Source organism: Tachypleus tridentatus, chromosome 13, assembly GCF_004210375.1.
Source record: "Tachypleus tridentatus isolate NWPU-2018 chromosome 13, ASM421037v1, whole genome shotgun sequence".
NCBI classification, from domain to species: Eukaryota; Metazoa; Arthropoda; class Merostomata; order Xiphosura; family Limulidae; genus Tachypleus; species Tachypleus tridentatus.
In genome coordinates, this window is record NC_134837.1 from 8,155,475 (window position 1) to 8,171,785 (window position 16,311).

At 34.3% G+C, this 16,311-nt stretch overlaps 1 pseudogene across 1 annotated transcript in view; it reads left to right on the top strand.

Moving 5' to 3' along the window:
• LOC143240462 (uncharacterized) overlaps positions 1-15,591 on the top strand; it is a 77,156-nt pseudogene extending 61,565 nt beyond the window's left edge. The window contains exons 10-12 of the transcript XR_013021769.1: positions 1,720-1,832; positions 9,419-9,596; positions 14,471-15,591. The product of XR_013021769.1 is annotated as an uncharacterized LOC143240462 (transcript). The remainder of the gene's footprint in view (positions 1-1,719; positions 1,833-9,418; positions 9,597-14,470) is intronic.
• Positions 15,592-16,311: the final 720 nt, after the last annotated feature.

A 16,311-nucleotide genomic window follows, 5' to 3' on the forward strand; every position in this document is an offset into this window, starting at 1 on the left:
TTAAGATAAGGGTAAACCACGTGCTTACCCTTCTAATACAGTCCATATTCCTGAAAGTATCCATAAAGCAGTTATACTGTAAGCCATATGCTTACCCTTCTGATACAGGTAGTTAGTACACTGTGATGTTTTAAAATGTATACATATATTCATAAATTTTGTAGTTTATTAGTAAACATCACAAGGCATTCATACTTATTGTATCGTATTATAAAATTAAGTCTTAACATTTTTAATGAATTATTTGCTTTGCTTGTTCATCTTAGAGTTTCAACTGCTGAATGTCCAACATGTGAAGTAATTTTGATTTAAAAATTAAAAATAATTTTATGCATTAGAAAATTGTCAAATTTTACATGCAGAATTATTATAATTCTTTTATATCCTCCAGATAATTCTCATATGCTTTAGAGAAAAAAAATTATATTCTACCTTTATTTTCACAATTGTACCTCAGTATATGCTTGTTTAGTTCAACTGACCTTGTAACTACCATAAACAATTAGGAAATAGATACAAATTATGCTCTTCTGTTCTGGAATTACTACATGTTATAACAAGAAACCACAAATATTTAGTTTAAACAACTTAAATCTCGTAACATTGTATATGTATATAAAACTTATTTTGTTGACCTTTCAGCAGTATCTGATTAACATTACAGAAGTTAATTAATAGTAAATAAAGAAATTTAGAAACCAATGATCTGTACTATTGTCAGGTGTTACATCGTTTGTAGTCACTTGCCGTTCCTTGCTAATTGTGTATGAATGATGTAAAAGAATATTTATATATACATTGTAAAATAACAGAAAATCATAAATTATGATATAATACCACAGAAATCCATTATGAATTACTAGGCTTAGTAACAAAGCTCTATTTGTGTCTTTAAAAAAAGCTCAGTAACCTTCTGTACATAAAATGTACACAAATGAAGATTACACTTAGAATGTACATAAAAAGAAAGGATTTCCCATGTAAATACTTTGTAGAGGCTTGGGAGAATCATGTGGGGTCATTCTGACCTTTCAATTGCCAGATAGCATATAATAGACAGGAATAAGTGTATGTAAGCAAACATTTCCAAAAATACATAGAAGTGGTTTGGCCACTGTGTTTGATTTACTAAATGTAGCAATATATCAGTAAATAGAAATTATTGAAATTTTGTATTTGATAATCTAACTTGTATTCTATCAATAATTTAACTTCCTAATTTGTAAGAAACTATAGCCCATGTATATGAACATCCTAAGCATATAATCTGCACATATGCATTGCAGTGACTTTTGCTTTCCAAAGACCATCTTACTATAATTCTTTCTGGGTAACTGTTAACTCAACTGCTTCTCTACATTTCTCGTCGTATTAGTTTTGGTTGATGGTATTTTAACTCCAGAAGTATGTTTACTGTTTACGTAATTACTGTTCTTCATTAAGAACTTTCTTCTACCAGGTGTAAGGAAATGTTTTACTCACTTACCCTGGCTACCTGTTTAACATCCATATGGGTCTACAACTGACAATGCACATAGTGGTTCAGGTGTATTATCAGAACATGACATTTGTTGAAAGTAGTTCATTTCTGTGCATTGGTATACCACATAAGAGTTTAGAGAAGTGACATGTTATCCTAATTATATTATGTGAATTTTGTTTGACTGAGTAATAGAGATGTTATTTTGAATCTTCTTATGTACATTTTTGTACTTCTAGTTCCAGGAGAAGTTGATTCATTAGAAGAAAGTTCTCTGTGTACAGTTATGAAGTTTGATGTAACAAGAGAGGAGCAAGAAGAAAAGTGTGATGTAACATCAGATAAAAGTGAGGTGATTAAACTTTTTATAGTTGTGTTATTAAAGATATTATGTAGTGTAACTGTGTCTTTATGGACTTTGTTATATAATTAGTAATGACATGTTTGTAGTCACAAGCTGAAGAAGTTCATTATAAGTTTGCTACATTGTTGTGAATAAACTTATTACAGCTGTGATATTGCCAATACAGTAAAATTGATGTACTGTAACTTAGAAATGTAAACATATATAAGCAGCCAGTATCCAGTACTGGATATTGTTTTACAGAATGAATCTACATTCAGAATAAAGGGTTGTCTGTGGGTAACATGATGGCTGTAGTCTTTATTATAGCTTTCATACATATCACCAAGACCAAAGTAACCTGAGACTGACCACTTGGTTCAGAACAATATCTTTTGTCTTGGCTACCTTTGAATATCTGAAGATATTTATAGGATTTGGAATAATGGTTTGAAAAGCCTAATTATTGTTGGTCATTTACTAAGCCAAGTCTAATTCTATTCCATTAATTCTTAAGCCAGGTTCACAATATCAAGTTTATTTTTTAACATTCTCTACCTGGTGAGTACATACAATTTCTAGATATTTCTACAACTCTGTTGGATGGTAAGATGGGCAGTAACATACGAGAGCTGTTCAAAAAAATATGCGGACTGTTTGAATTGCGCGGCTCCAGTTGGTTCCAGGGGAATCCGCTTTGTGTCGCTAGGTTCGCACAGATCAGCTGATTACGACGCCATTTCCCGATTGCAGATATCTTCATTTGTGTATTAGTTACGCGGTTTTAAGTGAAGTGCGATTTTTTTTCGTTTGGCGGATTTCAGAATGAATGACCTGAAGGAGCAACGACTTGCTGTGAAATTTTGTGTTAAACTTGGAAAATCTGCTACTGAAATTTTGCTATGTTTAACACGGCTTACGGTGATGTTGCTATGAAGCGTACGGCATGTTTCAAGTAACATGAACGTTTTAAGGATGGTCGACAGTCCATTGAAGATGATGAGCGTCCTGGACGTCCTTCCACGTCAACTGACGATCCACACGTCAACAAAATCAACACCCTGGTGCAGGCAAATCGATGTCTGACTGCCAGGGAGCTTGCTGAAGATTGTGGGATATCAGTTGGATCTTGTTACGAGATTTTGACCGAAAAATTGAAGATGCACTGCGTTGCTGCGAAATTCAGCCCTCAGAACTCGTGAATTTTTGGCCAAACACTCGATCACTGTTCTTCCCCTACTCACCTGACCTTGCTCCTTGCGATTTTTTTTTGTTCCCCAAACTCAAAAGATCCTTGAAAGAAAGAAGATTTGAGACGATTCCCGAGATTAAGACAAATGCGACGAAGGAGCTGGAGGACATTACAAAAGAAGTGTACCAGGACTGTTTCAACAAGTGGAAACACCGTTGGGATAAGTGTGTGCGTTGGGGAGGAGAGTACTTTGAAGGGGTCCCAGACCTGTAACTTCTAAATAAAGTACATTTTGTTTTATGACTTCAGTCCGCGTATTTTTTGAACAGCCCTCGTATACAAAAATCCCTTAAAGAACTGCTATTTCTACATTTTCTCTCTAATAAGTCATGGACCATGAAGATAGTTACGACTTTTAACCAATTAACAAAAATTGTAAAATACAGAACAGATCACAGGAAGATTTTAAAAGATGTTACAAGTGTAACATTATCTCTTTGACTCCTGTTACTTTTATTTGTCTTAGGGTGAATAATATCATTAACAAAGCTGTGAGGGAATTGGGTTTACTTGTATGTCTGATGGAAAAGACTTAACATTTAATTAAATATCATTTGGTGTACTCAGTGTGTTATCAGACATTGTTGTATAACATGAATGTGAAGAATTCAGTGTTCAATGAGACTTACATTATAATGTGAATGTTCAAAATTTTGTGTTTAATCAGACATTACATTATTATGTGAATGTTCAGAATTTTGTGTTTATTCAGACATTGTTACTCCATATGTAGTTGAGGAATTTGGTGTTTAATTTGACATTGATATACGATTTGTACATGTGGAGTTTGGTATTTAATCAGACATTGCTAAACAATGTCAACATGTGGAATTCACTGTTTAGTTAGACATGATGTGAATTTGTAGAATTTGATGTTTAATCAGACATTATATTATGTGTATGTGTAGAATTCAGTTATAATCAGATGTTATCTGCTGTTTATAATTCAGTGAGAACATGTAGGATAATGTGTTTGATTAGACATTGCTACATAATGGAAATGTGTGAGATTTGGTGTTTAATAAGATATTGTGAATCTGTAGAATTCAGTGTTTAACACAAATCTTGTACAATTTGTGTGTTTCTCATTCTTTTTGGACAAACACTGTACATGTGGACTGATCACTTCACATGCATGCTTAGCTAATAAAAGTAAACTAAAATGTATCATTCACATAAAGAGTGGAACTTAACATTACATTCTCTGTGTTGGTGTTATCAGATCCTACCAAATGTTCAGTGTTTTTTATAAGGTTTATTTACACACTATTGAAATGGGTTGTTTTGTAAGTTTACTTTGATGATTTATCTCTATAATATAGTTGGATATTTCTACACATTTAGATGTCTGGTCTGTGGTTGAACCATGGACACTGTTCATCACAAAATCTTCATTTTACATCAGAGCATTCTGCTCTTCATTGGACCAGGATGTATACATTTAGTTGTATAGACTTCCACTTAACATTAACTATTGGAACCTTTCTTTACGTCATACTGCTATGCTACAGTCTCACTACTGAATCCAACCTGTCATTGTGTCATTATGCCTTTAGTAGGCTTTGTTTTTGGAAATAGATGATCTCTGTTCTTATCTTCAGTGTTACTATCCAGGTATAATTGACTGAACTGGGTCAGCAATAGGTGATATTGATGTATTTTATGATCAGTTTATTCCTCCATGGACTGTTACCATCCCCAGTTATTTATGTACTTCTGATTGAAAGTACAGACTTCAGTTTTTTGCTCAACTTCCCAACCATCCTTCTGTTTATTTTTATGGGTGGTTTAAAATCAGATAACTCTTTTTTTTTTTGGCTGTGTTGCTGTGTGTTATGGTAAACAACTACGTGGTTCCTTCTTGTCCATCACTGTTCAGTTTTATTTCCAACCATGTTGGTAATTATGGGAAGAACATTGCTAATATCACAAGTCATCTAATCTCCTAGTGTCACAGCCCTGCCTTCTCTGTATATTGGAATGACCAACATCACAAGAAGGTTTTCAAGATAAAGCCTTTCCTTGTTTTCTCATCTACTTTCATTAGTGGAGAACACATTTCTAAACAGGCATAATTGGTGGAAATGATAAATGAAGTTGACTAAAACAATTTGCTAGTTCTACTAAGTGGAAGCAGTCAGTTTAATGGTATGATTTAGATTAACATGGTATTAGAATGTAGTAAATAGTATATAAGATCACTCTATCATTGCAAAAATAAGTACTGTGAATATAAGAGTGAACATTTCTCAATACCATGATACACTTCAAGTCTTGTGATCTCATGACAAAAGGTATGGTCTACAAGAAGAGACACATCTATCTGTTTCATGAAATCATTTTGTAAAGAGTGTCTTATAAATTCATAGAAAAAACATCAGTATGATTAGATTTATCTTCCACTTTACATTATGAAACTGAAAGCTAAATGGCATGTACGAAATTCACAGTATTTGATGTTACACTGGGAAATTATTTTATGTTTCTAAGTAGTTTTTTTCTACTTTTGATCTATAAAATAGACTTGTGAACCAATTCTATGGCCCCTGCATTCTCGAGATGACACATCACTAGATTTTTTATTTTGAAGGTAATATAAGGACATTGTTTATTGCAAACCTATAGCAAACATCATGGATCTTAAGACCATGATAATATAGCCATCCCACTGTAACTATTACCATGTTTCAGGTAAATATGGACTGAAATTAAATATTGGTCAAATATTTCATCAAATGAGGAAGTGGTTTCTTTTTCTAATTTTATGTTCTTGATTTTTCTCTACAAATTCTATAGAATTTTTTTACTGTAAGTTTTGTAATATCATAACAAAAGGTATGGTCTACAAGAAAAGACACCTCTCATTTTCATGAATAGAGTTGATAAAGACTGTCCTATAAACTAACATAAAAAACCATTCAGCAACATGATTTGATTCATTTCTAAGTGTCTTGCACATAAAGATACAGAAAGCTAAATGTACATTTATAAAATTATTAATATTTCTTGATAAACTAGGAAATTTTCTTGTTTTTAAGTTTGTAGGTCAGCATGAAATGTCACATCCAAAGTTATACACTTTATATAATGGTTTTACTGATAATTTGATGCATTTTAAGCCAACACTATGAGCTAGGACACTGACCAAAGGTCTTGTCCAGCATCTTTGTTTGGACGTTTGTGTAACTTAAAGTCATCGTACGTTTAGTGTAGACTGAACACAATTATTTTATATATTTATAGGAAGGAAACTGATTATCTCAGTGTTTGTGTGCAATTTTGCTTGGACGTGAGGATGTCATCCAAACTATTTGTCATAGAAATATTTCTTTTCACTGACAAAAATAACACTGTAGGGACAATGTTCAGCATTATACACATATTTACTGTCATAAGGTTGTTGTTGATTATAAAACTACTTTAAAAGTGAATAACTTTCTGCTGTCTCTGTTAGATACCTCTTATTTTTTTTTATATAAGAACATAGGTAACTGTAATTCAAGGAGAACTGTGTGATAATACCACTAATGTATTTCTGTACTGGTAACTGTAACACAAGAAGAACTGCGTGATAATATTACTAATGTATTTCTGTTACTGCAGTGAACATTACTAAATGTTCACAAGTCTTGTAATAAATTTGTTAAAATTTAAGATATTAAAACATTAAGTAATTAGTCTAATAGAGATTTTGGTGAGGTGTATTTGTAAACAGTGGTAGTTTTAAACAACAGAGGTGAGTTGTAGATCTGTAAGCAGCAACTTGTAAACAGAAAATAATTTCCTAGTGTATCATCAAATATAGATAATTTCATAAATATACATTTAGCTTTCTGTATCTTTATGTAAAGTGCAAGATTATAGAGTTAAATCTAATCACATTGATGAATGGATTTTATGAGAATTTATAGGAACCCTCTTTATAAACTGGTTTCATGTGAAGGATAGATATGTCTTGTAGACTACACCTTTGTTGCACCAATGAAACTTTAAAAATTGTGTTAGTGACATTACCTATTTTGTCAAGAACATGGTTATAAGGTAGACAAACTAGTGAAAGCACATGATATTTAATTAAGTATCCTTTTTAGGACAATAGCACAACTACAGTGGGAGTGCAGACATATCTCTCTGTGCCTCCAAGAGAATTGTTTTCAAAACAAACAAAAATCTTTTTGACCTCCATGGTTAAAAAGGTTGATGAATCAACTTCTACACCCATCTCTGTTCCTCCCGTACATTCCAACAAACCCCAAGATCCACATCCTTTGGTTTCAAATACAGGCATTTCTTCAGATACATCTTCTTCTCCCACCCCAAGATGCAAAACAATCATTCGTTCGCGTCCTTAGTCACTGGAATCCCCTTCCAATAACAAAGACCTGCCCAATTGACCCAGGGCAGGATCCATGGAGGTTGATAGATCTCCTCCGAATAAGGACAGTAAGGAAAAAAGACGTGGTCGTAAACAGAAGGGTTCTCCAGTCACTTTGCCTACCCGTCATTAAAAATGGCCACCTTGATACAATGGAACTGTCGTGGTTTACGTTCTAATCTTGATGACATCAAAACACTGATTGCTTCCTACCATCCTGTATGTCTTTCCTTACAAGAAACATTTCTGAAACCTGCCGATACAGTCACCTTTCGGCAGTTTTCTTTGTACAGAAATGACAGGCTGTGTGATGGACAAGTACATGGAGGGGTGGCACTGTTGGTTTATCAGCATGTGCCCACCTTGTCTTTGTCACTCAACACATCCTTTGAGGCCATAGCTGTCCATGTTTCCTTGGGTCATACCATCACTGTTTGTTCTCTCTATATGTCACCTGGAGAGGCATATGATCAATCAGACCTTGATGCTCTCGTTGAACAGTTGCCTTCTCCCTTTCTAATCCTGGGGGACTTTAATGGACATCATCTCCTCTGGGGAAGTGCTGATATTGATAGGAGGGGTCGCTCTGTAGAGCGCATGCTCTCTGATCACAATCTTTCTCTTTCCAATACTCGTTCTTCCACTTATTTTCACACACCTAGTCAGTCCTTTACCGCTATTGATCTCTCAGTTTGCTCCCCTTCATTATTCTCCCATTTTTCATGAAGGGTTAACAATAACCCACTAGGCAGTGATCATTTTCCTATACTTTTGAGAGAGACTGGCCATGGCTGATGTCACCTTACCCGCGTGCCCCAGTGGAAGCTGGATCAGGCAGACTGGTCCACTTTCACTGCTCTCGCAGAACTTGATCCTGCCATCGTGAGTCAGCCATCAATAGACGACTGTGTGGCAGCGGTAACTGACTGTATTATAGAAGCAACTGCTCAGTGTATTCCAAAAACCTCGACAGGTTTTCCGCGATATCCTCATCCATGGTGGAATCCTGCCTGCCACATGGCATGGAAGGCTCAAAAACGGGCCTGGGATACTTTCCGTAGATATCCCACACTTTCGAACCACATCGCTTTCCAACGGGCCCGTGCACATGCTAGTTGGGTGAGACGTCAAAGCCAGAAGGAATCTTGGATTAAGTTCACAACTAGCATATCTTCTACCACCACTTCCAAGGTCATATGGGACAGGATTCGAAAGATCAGTGGGCACTACAATTCTGGCCCCCTCTCGATCTTACTCTCTGATGGCCAAGAGGTAGCTGATGTCTGGGGTCCCTCAGAGCTGTGTTTTGAGTGTCACACTTTTCAGTATAAAGATAAATGCCATCACTGAACAGACTCTATGTCGACAACTTTCACATCTCATGTTCGATGACTGACACGAGATGTGAAAGTGAAGAATGTATTGAAGTGGACCACAGCAAATGGCTTTAATTTCTCTCTCTCTAAAACCATTTGCATGCACTTTGTTGAACTACTACATCATCATATCTGGTGTATATGACATCATTGTCTATTCTCTTCTCCCTGAGGCATCCAGTCGATATGAGTTAGCATACTTTGGGCACAGATGTGAGTGTATAACTACTAGTGTTTCCTGTAAAATGAATTATCATCTTGTGTGTTGGGCACAGAGGTAAGTGTATAACTACCAGTGTTTCCTGTAGAATAACTTATCTTGTGTGTGAATTCAAAATATGGAACTACAGTTGAAAGAAATAAAACTCCATTTCTCTAAATTTGTTCCTATTTGTTTTGTTTGACTGTATAATCAGATGTGAAGTTAGTAATTTAATAGTTTTACAACAATTTACACATATAACTAAGTTTGAAATGTTAGATTTACTACTTATATCATCATGATTTAAATCAGTGAACTGTGGAGACTATATGTAAATGATAAAATCAGTTGTTATTTCTATTAACCTTTTCAACTGTTGTTTGATTCTAGAACATATATGTTCAAGTGAAAACAGAGAAACCTAGTGATCTGCTACAAGATGATGTTATTTCTAAGTTCAGTTACAGTGATGATGAGGACCAGGATGGTTTGCGTTATAATGTTATGAATGTGAAAACAGAAACTGAATATCAAAGAGATATTGAATCAGGATTAGAAAGAACATCTGGTAAGTAAAAACATCACCTAAAACTTAAGTTTATTCACACTGGCTCAACACTTACTATGAGGACTTTGTTGGTGCAACCAATTTCGTAACCCTAATGTAAACATTAAAATTTCAAAACTGTAACATTCAGTATATTTTGGAAATTTGCTCAACTTTACCAGTCATTTCAATACCTCGAGTCAGTGTTCAATTACTCCAAGTGCAGAGTAATTTCTTCATCTTACAATTGTCAAATTCTGCTCTAGTAATCTCTAGTATCCAAAATCAATATCAAACGGTTTTCCGGTAAAACTATATTTATTTACCTTAGGGCTATAAATATTCTGTTGGTTTGGCCAACCTCATAACCACCATTAAAAAAAGAGATTCACCATTTTTGCTTTCTAGATTCACTGTGAATTATAATGCTAAATTATAATTTATCATGAATAGCTTAAAGCTCCTAAGAGTATATTTCTATTTACACTTAATTTTGTTGTTCTATTGCCCTTTCACTCAAGTCAAAAATCCTGCACTAGTTCTAAATTATTTGGTGAATGTGTAGTTTATGTTATTGTATCTGCCAGCTCTAAACAAGCACACTTTGTGAATTCCTTATATTAATATTCATTACTTTGCTCAGTATAACCTTATAAGTTTGTGTTTTTTATATATTTGTTACTTTAATGATAATAAAGACATACTTAAAAAACAGAATACATTTAAGCATACTTTTTATACTAAGGGTCCAAATACACTAAATATTTGTTTACCTAAATAATGTACCCAAGGACACACAACAATAACAAACACACAAGCTAAACAATGTTCTATAATTATCATAATTTATCTATCTAACTGTGGTATAAACACCTTTAAAGCTTTTCTTATGCATGTATACCTAACATTGATTTCCTTGTGGTTATAAATAATGTTGTATAAAAATGCAGAGAGATCTATTGACAATATATGTAAGAGAAGATGTGACAAGTGAGTGTGATTTTCTAGTCACCTCTGTATATTTGCTGTTTACAACTTCTCTTATGTATGCTTCTAAACTTCACTCTTTATCACTTCATTCTACTTGGGGTTGAATTTTCCATCCTCAATGGGCCACACTTTTTTATAATAAAAAACTGCCATTGTTTCTTTTAGTCTTGGTATCTGGGTACAATCAAAATAATTGCATCTATCTTTGAATAGCATAGCAGTATCAACAGATTGGGCCTCTTCAACTGTGGCTAATTACTGTCCCCAACTGTGACCTATCTTTGAGTCATCTGAGGAAGACCAGTACTCCTGACTGGAAATATCACTCTATATTTGCTGAACATTTTTCAAACGATCCATTCATACCCATATATACAGATGGTTCAAAATCAGGTAACTCTGTAGGCTCTGCCATAGTTTGTTACAGTTTGGTTGTAGCACACAAAATCCCCTCTGCAATTTCTGTGTTCACTGACGAATTGTATGCCATTTCTCTTGCCCCGAATCATATTGAAGCTATGCAATATATGAATTGTATGATCTAAAGATATGACAGAAAGTGTTTGTACCCCTGTGTTGTGAGTAGCTTTTTCCTCATAACTTAAAAAGTATCATGATTAGGAAAATGAAAATATAGTATATTATAAATATTATACTAACACACATCTATGTAAATTTTTATGTAAATGGAACAATAAATAAACTGTTTATAAACAAATAACCAAACATAGGAGGGGCAGAAAGTGTTCGTGCATCTATTTTAATGGTCAGTTGTGTAGCCTTTCAGGTGAATTACTTGGTGCAATCTCTCCTCATAGTCCTCTGTAAAGGCCTCCAACTCTTGCAAATTTTTCAGATGATGCTGATGAACCCTGGTCTTCAACTCATGCCAAACGTTTTCAATTGGATTGAGATCGAGTGACTGCGATGGCCACTCCAGAACACTTATATGGTTCCTCTGCAACCAGGATTGCACATATTTTGATGTGTGCTTAGGGTCATTGTTGTGCTGGAAGATCCAACAATGACCAAGCTGTAAGTTCCGAGCATCATTCTTGATATTAGTGCCTAATACATCAACATACTCTTTTCTTTTTTTCATGATTCTGTTGACTCAGTAATGGCTGTCTACACCAGAAGAAGTGAAGGAACCCCATAGCATGATCGAGCCATCTCCGTGTTTAACTGTAGGGACGGTGTTCTTTGGAAGATTTCGTTCCCCCTTCTTACAGAAAATATAGTGAACATCATTGTGGCCAAAAAGCTCGATTTTAGTCTCGCCTGACCAAAGAATACTCTTCCCATAGGTAAAGGGTTTATCTACATGCTTTCTTGCATACCTCAATCATGCTTCATACCAGGCTTTAAATACGGATTTTCTACGAGAACGGCATGCTTTGAACCCAGATGAGCATAACATGTTCGTAACTATAGAGGTGCTCACTTCAACTCCTGTTTCCCTTATCAGTTTCTGTGTGTCATTACGTGTTAAACGATGGTTCCTTCTATCTTCTCTGAGATCCTCTCCCTTGGTTCTCTCTGGAATTTTGGTGGGGCAACCAGAACGAGGGAGGCTAGCAGTTGATCCTGTAAGCTTAAACTTGGCAATTATTCTTTGAACAGTAGATTTTGGCACATTAATTTGTGTAGCAATACTGGGAAGAGACACACGAGACTTGTATTTTACAATAATATGGTTTTTTAAATCACTGTAGAGTTGTTTCCTGTTCACCATGATGACCAAGCAATAATGACGGAGACAGCAGTAAATTTCCAGAAGTAACTGTTTTGCTGGCTAAATTCCAATAATTATGGACCCAGTGTCTTGTTCTGGAATGGTATAATGTAGTTTATACACCAAATTAAACATTTTTATGGGAATATCAGATTTTTCACATGTTCTGAAATGTACGAACACTTTCTGCTCCTCCTGTTTTTGGTTATTTCTTTATAAACAGTTTATTTGTCATTTAATTTACATAAAAATGTATGTAGATGTGTGTTAGTATAATGACAAAATTTATCATACATCTGTTAGCCTATTCGCAATACTTTTTAATTTATGAGCAAAAATCTACTTGGAATGCAGGGGTGTGAACACTTTCTGTCGTAACTGTATACTGATTCACTCAACTGTCTATTGGCCCTGTCTATTCTGTGTTAGTTACCATCCTATTCTTATCAATATCTGAAACAAACTGGCCCATATCTCTCTGTTCAGTTTTTTTTGGTTTCAGGTCATGTTGGTATTTGTGGGAATGAGCTAGCTAACAGAGCGGCAAAGTTCATCTGCTCTGGCTCTATCACCACCGTACCTGTTCCATATGTGGACTATGGTCCAGTTATTAAAACCCGACTGTACACCAGTTGGCAGTCGACCTGGAGTGAACAACGAAATAATAAGCTTTTTAAAATCAAGGCTTCTTTAGCTCTTTGGCCATCCAAAGGGAGGAAGTTTTTTGGCTTGGCTACACATTGGTCACAGTTTTTTAACTTACCACTTTCTTTTATCTGTTACTGATGCATCAATATGTGGTTTGTGTGGCACTCAGGTTACAATCATACATATTTTATTATCATGCTGTCATTACAACCAAGAATGATGACGCCATTATAAACATGTTTTTTAAGGTAGGTTTGCCCTTGACATTAGCCAATGTCATAGGTGATACTGGCTGCCTCACTCATGTTTTTACATTTTTAAGAGCCATTGGTTTTTTTAACTTAATTTAAGGTTTTTATTGGACTATATACTGTTTTCACATGATTTCCTTTACACATTTTAATTTTTATTTTGACCTGAACCCACAAATGGAAAGGCCAACTTCAGGTGACTCACAGCAAGTTTGAACTTAATGCTTCAGTCTTCCTGGCGAGTCTTAATTTTACGTATTTTTACCTTAATTTCCCTATACTGTTAGAGTATATTACATCTTGTTTTGCACGGATAGTCTAGTAGCTTTGTGCCAATAAACATGAAATACCTACCTACCTGATTTTCTAGATTATGATTCTGTAAATGAATAATATTGAAGACATAAAATTTGTCTTTGCTTTAATAATACCTATATTAAAATGATTAAGTTATGTTCAATTTTTGACCTCTTAGTTTGTTTTGTTTTGAATTTTGTGCAAAGCTACTTGAGGGCTACTTGCACTAGCTGTCCCTAATTTAGCAGTGTAAGACTAGAGGGAAGGCAACTAGTCATTACCACCCAACTCTTGGGCTACTTTTTTACCAATGAATAGTGGGACTGACAATCACAACTCTTGGGTTACTCTTTTACAAATGAACAGTTGGATTTACCATCACATTATAACATCCCCAAGGCTGAAAGGGCGAGCATGTTTGGTGTGATGGGGATTTGAACTCGCTACCCTCAGATTACGAGTCGAGTGCCTTCACCACTTGGCCATGATCTCTAAGAGGAACTAACTATAGTCAGAGAATAAAAAATATTTGTTGAATTCTTGGTGATATTTTAAGAATTATTTTACCATATGAGACAGGATTAATTTTAAGTGAACAGATCTGTGTTTAGTATCTATGTTGTAATAATAATAAACCACTTCAAGTCGGAAATTATCTGACAGTTAAACCAGGAAGGTACTGGTTGATATTACACCTTACTGTAATATTTCTACTGGTGGATTTAGACTTTATATTCTAAATAAAAGTTTATCTTTAACATTGTATGTTACCAACAGTATGTTTTCAATGCTATTTTGATATAGGTAGAAAAGTTTATATAATGTATTAAACATAGTTTTAGCTTTAATATGTTAATACTGATATGGGTGGTGATTATATTAGAACATTAAAGTATATTTAGATGTTAAATAGAGTATTGTATTGTATATTTATTATTAACTAATTGGTGACATCATTTATGTATCTATTTTAGATATAAAGACAAGTGTGAACACCTGTTATGGAAGTCAGGTTCCTGGCTATCATGTTATAAAACAAGAAGATCACATAACAGAAGACATAAAATCACCAAATTACAATATTAGTGGAGAAACAAAGTTAAGTATAAATAACCTAACAGAATTTAATATACATCAAAATTATGATATACCATACAGTTGTGGAAAAACATTTGATAAACTAAAACAACAAAAGAGGATACACTCTGGAGAGAAACGATATCATATTACAGTTTGTGGAAAACAGTTTGGAACAAATAGTACCTTAAAAACGCATCAAAGAATACACACTGGGGAAAAACCATACCATTGTGCAGATTGTGGAAAACAGTTTGGAACAAATAGTACCTTAAAAACGCATCAAAGAATACACACTGGGGAAAAACCATACCATTGTGCAGATTGTCAAAATCAGTTTGGAACAAAGGGTAATTTAAAAATGCATCAAAGAATACACACTGGAGAGAAACCTTACTGTTGTACAGTGTGTGAAAAACAGTTTGTAACAAACAGTGAATTAAAAATACATGAAAGAATACACACTGGAGAGAAACCTTACAGTTGTACAGTGTGTGGAAAATTGTTTGGAACAAACAGTAAATTAAAAACACACCAAAGAATACACACTGGGGAGAAACCATACCATTGCTCAGATTGTCAAAAAATGTTTGGAACAAAGGGTAATTTAAAAATACATCAAAGAATTCACACTGGGGAGAAACCTTACAGTTGTACAGTTTGTGAAAAACAGTTTGTAACAAACAGTGAATTAAAAATACATGAAAGAATACACACTGGGGAGAAACCTTACAGTTGTACAGTGTGTGAAAAACAGTTTGGAACAAACAGTAAATTAAAAACACATCAAAGAATACACACTGGGGAGAAACCTTACATGTGTACAGTGTGTGGAAAACAGTTTCGTACAAACTTTGCCTTAAAAACACATCAAAGAATACATACTGGGGAAAAATCTTACAATTGTGAAGTTTGTGGAAAACATTTCAGAACAAATGGTGAATTTAAAACACATCAAAGAATTCACACTGGTGAGAAGCCTTACAGTTGTACAGGTTGTGGGAAACAGTTTGATTAGTGATCAAAAACATTGTATACAAAAACACAAATTACCCATTAAAGTTTCACTTAACTTCAGTTGTTGTCCAGTTTTCTATAATGTATGGTGAGCATTATTTACCCATAGACTCATGTTCAGGTTGTGTTGGGGTGTTGCCTGGTTTACACATTGTCTTATTTCCTTCAGGTAACTGGTATCTTCACTGTCATAACAAAGTGTTTTTTGTTATAATTTGTAACCATAAATTTGTACTAATTTTTTAATTTATTTTTCACAGGTATTCATAGTGTAGAAATAACACTTCTGTGTCTACAGCAGAAATAGTACTAAAGTTAGGAACTGTTTACATCTATGTTAGTGATTACATTCAACCAAAATGGGAATGGTCAATCAAGAGAGAAAAATATTATACATGGAAAAGTCGAATTGCATTCATGTAATTCACAAAATTTGTAGAAATTAAGTATGACCAATGTACACTTAGCTTTTATTATGAATGTCACAACTTTTATAATTTTTTCATGATAATGTGATTAAACAACAGTAAAAAGGTTATAATTTTAAACAAAGAAATTAAATGTGTGAAAAATGTTATTTAGATTAAACAGTGGGCTGACTAGTATGTCATACTAGTGCCTTGATTATATGTTGTTTCTGTTATTTGCTTTTTTTTTTTCTTTTTCCATATCAGTGGATATAATTGAGACACTTGTACAGTGGAGCGCCATTAAGCCGCGG